The sequence below is a fragment of the Helianthus annuus genome, chromosome 11 (assembly GCF_002127325.2).
Source record: "Helianthus annuus cultivar XRQ/B chromosome 11, HanXRQr2.0-SUNRISE, whole genome shotgun sequence".
Classification (NCBI taxonomy): domain Eukaryota; kingdom Viridiplantae; phylum Streptophyta; class Magnoliopsida; order Asterales; family Asteraceae; genus Helianthus; species Helianthus annuus.
The window spans coordinates 43,023,145-43,031,011 of record NC_035443.2 but is presented as its reverse complement, the minus strand read 5'-3'; the positions used below and the strand labels follow the sequence as shown (position 1 = coordinate 43,031,011).

General features: G+C 34.3%; 1 long non-coding RNA gene across 4 annotated transcripts; it reads right to left on the bottom strand.

The window, feature by feature from the left end:
- Positions 1-819: 819 nt before the first annotated feature.
- On the bottom strand, positions 820-5,723 carry LOC110891955. Of its 4 annotated transcripts, none has more exons than XR_004871568.1 (13): positions 5,217-5,723; positions 5,037-5,127; positions 4,425-4,952; positions 4,263-4,357; positions 3,521-3,640; positions 3,337-3,438; positions 3,118-3,234; positions 2,765-2,885; positions 2,579-2,682; positions 2,402-2,477; positions 1,366-1,720; positions 1,114-1,173; positions 820-985 (listed from the first exon to the last, which is right to left on the bottom strand). It is a non-coding gene; the product is annotated as an uncharacterized LOC110891955 (long non-coding RNA). The 4 variants fall into 4 exon arrangements; XR_002565707.2 differs by having other exon boundaries at positions 1,090-1,173; positions 5,045-5,127; XR_004871566.1 differs by having other exon boundaries at positions 5,045-5,127.
- Positions 5,724-7,867: the final 2,144 nt, after the last annotated feature.

Sequence of the window (7,867 nt, the reverse complement as noted above, 5' to 3'; positions counted from 1 at the left end):
ACGCTATGTTTGTCTTTATAAACTGTTCATCATTTTTTCCATTATATATAAGTGGTATCCTAAAGGTTCTTTTAGTCTTTCTTGAGAATAAAACTTTCACTTTGTCCCCGAATTATGTTGATATAATTTGAATGTGAAATCTCTTGGTAAAAAATTGACCTCTTTATATTCAAGTTTTGTTGAAACTATAAAATTCAGAAATGATAATATTATTACCATTACATGACTTGCATTTGTTGACTGACCTTTTTATACTGGATCTTTTATGGTTATACACCTTCATGAAGCTCCAACAAACAAAAGGTCAACACTCTAGACCTCGTCAAAAGTCGTCTTCAGAAGCCCATCCTTTTTTTCTCTAGTGCTAGCCGCAATGCCTAGAGAGAGAGAGATCTTATATACATTTAATTATGATAATCAAACGTCTTAAACTACACTAAAATAATAATGAAAAAAGGATTATGTGACCCTTATCATTAAGTAAAAGCTTATTAGCTTTACTCTCTTTCTGTTGGCATCGAAACAAAAGCCGATGCGTGATGTTGAGCTGTATTGTACAAGTGGTTTCTTCCCAGGAGGGAACCAGAATTCAACATCATCCACAAACTGAGACCAAACAAACCAACTCAATCACATCATTTCTAAATGTATAAATAAAATAAAATACAAAGAAAGTGGCATGTTACATAAATTGGTGACAAAGTGGAAATACAACAATTTAAATAAATAAGCCATAACTATATAAATAAACGATATATAAACAAAATTACATGTTACGTTTAATAACAAAAAGAAAAAATTACGATTATAATTCATAAATCTCTAAATAAACAAAATATGAAACCGGTCAAATGGGCAAGTGAAGTCTCAGAAACTTCATTGTTCATCTCCAAGTCACCACAAAAGGGTATCCTCATGTCCCACTTCACAGCATCACACCATTAGATGCAAGTCCATATCTGGTACATACTGCTTGTGGAATCACCTGTATTGCAAAAACGGTTGGTTTATACAGTGATACGCATATACATGAAGATGCAATGCAATGCAATGCAACGGGAAGGAAAACAACTGAATTTTTCAAGATACCTCTCCAAAAATTACCAAACTTACAGAAAGCACGATTGCAACAATTTGATTGAAAATCTTGTCCATGTATATTGGCAGAAGAACCTGTAGATTACAACATCATATACCATGAACAATAATAATTGTTAGAAAAAAATATGCTGAAAAAGATCATAATAAACTAATAGTTGATAAGAAACTTCAAAAGAAGGTATGAATTATGGGCTCATATTGTGCTACATCAATGTACTTATCATTAAATGTATCTGACCAACCAAGCACGGTTTGGAAAACTACCTGTTCTAAAAAAGGACGTCGAGTCAATTTTATACTTTTATCAACCAGCATCGCTCGCCTTCTGCTCAGCTTTAGCAACGACGAATTTTGTTGCTTCGGATACTTGGTAACGTTCGTCCACTTCTTTCATCTTTTCATAAACGACAGCTGTCCCCGTACTTAACTTCTGAGTCAAACCCATCTTTTGGTCAATGGAAACAGTGGTCGCAGACGCGTTCGATGTCAACTGGTGTTTCTCGTCAAATGACTTCGCCTTTTGCAGCGCGTCTTTTCCCAGAACGGAACCCTTTGCAAGCATCGTGCTTACCACTTCTTCTGCCTGTTGTGCAACTTCATATTTCCCATCTGTATTTGTCTGCTTCAGAGTCAAATCCACTAATGAAATTATTATACATCCAAAAGTAACAATATAGAAGGCCATTCATTACAAAACCAATTTTAACGGTGATACATAAGATTGTTGTGTAGCCGAACAATTGGATTTGTAATGAATGTGCCCCAATGATATATCAGTGAAAATATAGTAACGACCGGTGTTAGAGGAGGAGGCCCTGCAGGCTTAGTGAAACTAATAAATCGCCGATCGTGGCTCCATGTAACGTTTGTCTAAAAACATTAAAATGACCATAATAAAGCTAGTTAAATCATAGTCACATGGATCGCGGTACGTTCCAGTACGCGGAATGAAAACTGGTACGCGGTTCGTGCATTTCTAACATTTGGTACGAGGGGGTAGGTTCATTCGAAACACCAATTCGGTACGTGGTACATCGAATCAGCGACCCACAACTAACCGGTATGTGTTTTATTACAACCCCTATTAGCGAATCGATCTATCGGGTACACAAATTACATGAACAAAACACGATAATCTAGAAATTCGAAAACTATCAATTAGAGCGATCCGGATCGCGTACCTTGAGCGATCTATACGATTTTGTACCCGTCTCCGGTACGAACGATCTGGCACGTAGATAGATCGCGGGTAGGCTAGCGTTTCCTGTGACTATGAGATAAAACTTAAAAGTTAACTTACTGTCAAAAGAAGTATTGTATGTGCTCCCTTTGATTCCTTGAAGGTGACAAACGCGCGTTGGGTGGTTTCACTTTCACTGCAGAGTTAACCATCTAAAATCATAAGGCTTCTTAAATCTCAAGTACTTAGATAATTGCATATTGAATAATGAAAAGAGACTATTACTGTCACTTAAACCTTTTCATTTCAATATAATTGATATTTCCCGAAAATGAGAAGAATTCCCGGATATCCTTCTCAGTGACCGTAATTGAGACATTACTCACTTCCACGGTTTTCGTCTGTTGATTTGAGATGATATCATTATAATGTACCTTTAAATCTTTAATCTTTATAGAAGGAATAAAGAAAGTTTGTTCTCACTTCTGAAGCATTCCCGGTTGTTGAAGGAACATCTAGTTCCTTTTAATATGTGATTTGATATTCAGTTAAGCAAATTACCAAACACATGGTGTGCATGAAGAACCCCAATGTGATTATAAACCTGAAAGAAAAGCAGCACCAATGTTGTAAAATCAGGATATGCATCAGTTTGCTTACAACAAAAATATCTAGAACACAATCAAAATTATCAAAATCCTGTAGTCGATTAACAGGATGTGGATTAAATAAACTAATGGGTGCATGGTTTAACAATAATAACATAATTCTTTGAGTAAATTGTTTAAGGATTTTATTTTATTGCAAATGAAGAACAAATGGATAAATTTACATACCTGCTACTGGACACAGAAATACTACTTCAAAATCTAGGAATCAGATCATCCAAACCTCTTGAACTCTTATCACCCAATTCCTACTCGGTTCCGCCTTCTCAGTTCATAGAATTTACACTACAAAAAGTATATCGTAGTAAATCTATGTCCAAATGAAAATCACAAAACCAAATGAAAAATGAAGTACTTTGCATTGTTAGAGAAAAACATATTTCTTACGGAGATTTGATGAATATACTCAAAAACGCTGCAGTTTAGCTCTATGTAGAATCCAAGCATGACCACCAAATGCGGATGTTATACACACATTAACATCTTCACCTACAATGAAATTGTACTGTAGTTGGTAGGTCGACCTAAAATTTTTGCTAAAGCTAGCTGATCGAAACTTTAAAAGTATTACCTGATTATTAAATTCTTCATTGGAAACTTGTTGTATCCCAGTCTTGTGACCATTTTAATGACGTCTTTAGCCCTTGAGCAACAATATTAATAAATAAAAGTACTACCAAACCTTTCTTGGCTGGAAATAATGTAAAAAAACACATGATTAGTTTGGTAGTCATTGGAGGAAAATCATAAATGAATATAAAAAAAGTTAAAAAAAAGAATTAGAAAAACGATAATAACATTTGACTGGGAATTTATCACCTGCTCATCTACTTAGGCTCCAAAAAATAAAAATAAAATAAAATAAAAAAACAAATCAACTCTTAAAAAGCATTACATTGGCATTGGAAAGGTACAGCTTTTCCATTTCATTTCCAAATTAAAGGTGCATATTCCGATTAATTTACCTAAAAATGGGTTAATTTGGTTTTCATATCTTCTATGGCTAACGGGTCTTCATTTTAAACCAAAATAGTCAAGGTTGACTTATTAAACCATATATATATATTCTAGATTCGGATTTATGAAAGTCAACTTTATAATTTTATCCTTCTGTACCATGACTCTAGACCATCAAATATATGTGTTGCGTATATGATTGTAGCTCCTCTCTGTTACCGATGAGAAATTTTATTCATTACTATTTTCTAAAACAAAATGTATCACCTTTTCATAGACATGTACAAAACTGTTAAAAGACGTTTTTTTTGGCTTGCTAGAAATGTATTTGACAAGTGAAACCATATAAATGATACCTGCTCACATAATCACATTCCTCCTTGAAGAACTCGAGTAAATCCATCCTTGCAACTACATCGAGGTCAACTGTCACTTCGTCTAACAAAAGAACCTGAACCAAAAAGACTCCGTTAAAGAGCATATTAAGTCTGGAATAAATGAACTATCATTAAACTTACATTTGTATTTGCAGGTTCAAGATGAGCATATTGGTGTTAATCATTAACCTGTTGGACTAATTCACTTATTAAGTAATTGCAAAAAACTGGAACTTGTACGCACATGGGCCCAACTTCAATTGGTACTGAGCATATATATTACTCAATTGCAATGGCCCGATTAAGGAATAAACTCAATCATAAGAAGTTTGAACCAACCTAACCTGCGTAAACTACTCTAAACAATTTAACCAGCCAAAATCTAGTCTAAAACAACTAAAAAAGCCTGGAATGGATGTACGCTTAGCTTGCCTCGAGCGTACACAGGCTCAGACTTTATGTCTTGAGCCTTTAATTTCATAGCTCTTCAAAATTTCTCCATAGTGAATGATCGATCATGAGGACACTGATGTAAACCCGTATATACTTTAAAAATAATCAATTAACTCAAACAAATTGAAAATATAAATTATAAAACCAAGTTATCAAAATTAACAATATACCAGATGGGGACGGTGTAAGAGGCATCTTAGCAAACCTATACTCCAGCTAAAGGAAAAAATAATTTCAGTTAAACTCCTCTTCTGATTCATTTTGAACAAAACATTAAACTAAATACAAATAAAATAAAACCTGTATACCGGTACCAGGTGAAGCCGTTGACGTTGTTCTTATCCGTGTTCTTAAGCGGAATAAACCCAGTCGAGCCCTAATTACAGCCTGCCTACAAAATCCCCAACAATTTAAACCAAATTCAGTCATATATCTGAATACAAATTAATCAAAATTAGAACAAATAACTAACTGACTGACCCTTCTTTGATGATTTTGGCATCTGGTGATTGAGTGGATACCATATTTTCCTTAACAATAGCATAACTATATTGACTTGATGCTGAAGAGGATTCTGGCCAAAAGTCGCATCCTTAACCTAATTCCGGCCACTAATAACCCTAATCGAAGATACCACTCCATTGTGCTGCCTTGGATCGAATTAAACCTGCGTTTTAGATCTGTGTAGAAAAAACCTCACAAGAAGATGAAAAAAGACGGTGTTGACAGATAGGGTTTAAAAAAGGATGATGAAAATCTGGGATTGAACGATGATGATGATGATGATGATGATGATACGAAGATTGTTGAAGGCGGCTGTAGTTAGGGTTTCAGAGAAAGGGAGTGTAGTTAGGGTTTCAGATAAACAATATGAACAGTGAGAAGCGGAATGAGAAAAAAGAAGGGTATTATAGGATCCGATTTAGTGGGTCGGGTAGACTAATTCGGGGCTTCAAAATTAAGGAAAAAAGCAGACGGGATTTTCCCGCCAAAAAGCAAAAATTAGAGGCCTCCTAGCTTGACACATCAGCAAAAATTAACACATTTATTATATATAATAGATAATAGATTTAATCAAACATCTAAGTTACAAATCTCAGTAATAAAACACCAGGCAAACAAAATAAAACGATTAAATGATTTCTAAACAAATTAAACTAAATAGTTAGTAGTTAAGGCCATGGGGTATGGGGCTTGGGTTGGGGCGTGGGTTGGCTGAAAACGCCCAAGCCACCACCCCGGGGGCTTGGGTTGGGGCATGGGTTTGGGGCGTGGCCCCATTGGCGTGGGTTTGAAGCCGGGCGTGGGGCGGGGTAGTAAATGACATGGCAGGCTCTCAATGGCCAAGCCAAAATCATGCCCCTAACCCAAGCCCCACCATACCCCATGGGCGTGGGTTTGAGTGGGGGGGGGGGGTCCCATTCCACGTATCAACAAATGCCCCAACCCAAGCCCCATCATACCCATGGTCTAATTAAAAAGTAAGACGTATATAAAAAAATTGGAGGAAAAGAAAACTTACAAAATTCCACTTAAGGGTGGTGTGCAAGCTCTTTGATGAAAGCATGAAATGAAAATCATTATTTACATATAAAATCTCATATTGTTAATTTTGAACTAATTTTGGAACGCAAATATCTTTTCATTTTCTCCAAAGAGCTTCGTCATCGGTTTTGGATTCTTATGGATTTTTTTAAGTTTTGTATGAAAAATGGATGTATGTTTACAAAGAGAGAGATAGTTTGAGAGAAATAATAGGGAGGGAGGTTATAGATAGGTTAAATTTACAATACTACCTAAATCCTTTCAATTTAATCTCCTCAATCTTCTATCTATTTACTTTTATGCCATTGTGTTTTTGAGCCACAGATCACAAATTGAATGGTCCTGATTAGTTCTGTAAGTTCTGAAATGTTTTTAATCTCCTCAATCTTCTATCTATTTATATTATTATCATGATGATGACGACAATTATTTTTGTCGTTTCTATTAAATTGTATTTCATAACTCATTTTTTACTACAAACTTATACGAAATAATGATTCATTATATTCATATATGGGTAAGCAAACATCACAATGAATTCTATTCATATATGGATAACCAAAAATTACAACTATGAACATCAAAATATAAATAGACAGATATTACCTAATTGATAACACCACATATAATGAGCAACAACCGGTTGTCAGACGATCACTAGTGTCTACCAATACCTAATTGATATGTGGTTGTCAGGAATTGGTGGTGGACGACTCGGGTTACTTTCGAAGTACTTCGTTTGTTGAGTGGGTACCCTGAAAGTGCTCGGGGTTGATTTGTTAACCGTTAAAAAAAAACCGGTTGTCAAAATCATGGTACGATGTGAAATCATAATACCAAAGTCCTTGTTTATCTCGTCTAGCAGAAACTTTCGGTTGGTAACATACATTTGAAATAAATAAACTTCAAGCAAATTAAAATAGGCAAATATATGAGATTTGAAATAATCAGCATTCAGCAATGAGAAAAATACTTGTTATGAGTGAACTCCACTTTGTTTATGATGATAAATCTCACCAAAGACTAAGGGTGAGCAGAAAACCGAAATTATCAAACCGTAACCGAATAACTGAAAAAAACCGAATCGAAACAAAACCGACGGTATGGTTTCCGGATTTAAAAAAACCGTTCGGTTTTGAATTTTTAAAAACCAAAAATTTGGTTCGGTTTTTGGATAACTACTTTCAATAACCAAAAAAACCGAATCGAACCGAGATTTACTATAGTAGGTCTAGTCCATACATTTTTATGTTTAAATTTATGTTGTTTAAGTGTTTAACCTATTCTTGAGAAATTATTAATTTTATTCTTGAATGTTAGTTAGAATAAAATCATTAACATGTTTATTTATAATCGAAATGATTTATTTATCGTGTACAAAAAATAACAAAATTTAATATAAAATTTAATGATCTTCACAGTATTATGAAAGACAATGTCTTAATAAAAACTTTGAAAAAACATAATAATATATTAGAAAGTTAGGTTTATGTGAAAACTGTTAACTAAAAAGGTTAAATATAATACCTTGAATGTAAACATATAAGAAAGATTCTTATTTTAAATTATACTTTTCATTTTGTGAG